This window comes from Mirounga leonina, unplaced genomic scaffold, assembly GCF_011800145.1.
Source record: "Mirounga leonina isolate KUSES-001 unplaced genomic scaffold, KU_Mleo_1.0 Mir_53, whole genome shotgun sequence".
NCBI lineage: Eukaryota > Metazoa > Chordata > Mammalia > Carnivora > Phocidae > Mirounga > Mirounga leonina.
The window spans coordinates 40,559,019-40,559,570 of record NW_023270807.1 but is presented as its reverse complement, the minus strand read 5'-3'; the positions used below and the strand labels follow the sequence as shown (position 1 = coordinate 40,559,570).

General features: G+C 31.9%; 1 non-coding gene across 1 annotated transcript; it reads left to right on the top strand.

Moving 5' to 3' along the window:
• Positions 1–206: 206 nt before the first annotated feature.
• Positions 207–314, top strand: LOC118001657. Its single transcript, XR_004676766.1, has one exon. It is a non-coding gene; the product is annotated as a U6 spliceosomal RNA (small nuclear RNA).
• The last annotated feature ends 238 nt before the right edge of the window (positions 315–552 follow it).

The following is a 552-nucleotide window of genomic DNA, read 5'->3' as shown; positions in this document are numbered from 1 at the left end:
ACTGACCTGATAATGCTTCATTACTGATGTTAGGCTGCTCTGTGTTTGTGCTGCCATTCAGCGGTGCCATACAGTTTTCATTCTCTTGTGTCCCAAATAATACATCTTTTATATATCACTGTGCTGCATTATTACTCACCATTATTTATCACCATTTGAATCCTTCCTCATTTTTAACTAATTTAGTCTTTAAAATTCATTAACAAGTGCTCACTTGTAGTAGCACATATACTAAAATTGGAACTATATAGAGAAGATTAGCATGGCCCCTGTGCAAGGAGGACACGCAAATTCATGAAGAGTTCCATATTTAAAAAGATCCTTTAACAAAAGTAAAGTAACATGTTGAAAGGGAAAAAGATAATGGCTCAAGTCTTATTTGCTTGAAAGTCTTAGATTTTCTAGATGATAGAACAATCTTAAATATTTTGAAAAACTCCTATGTTACTAGTCTTTAAGTTGAAAAAGAAAAAAAAAGTCTGTATCCATACTTCTATGAAATAAAAAGAAAATAGTCATTATATGACCATTATCTTTGGTCCAGTTTCAACA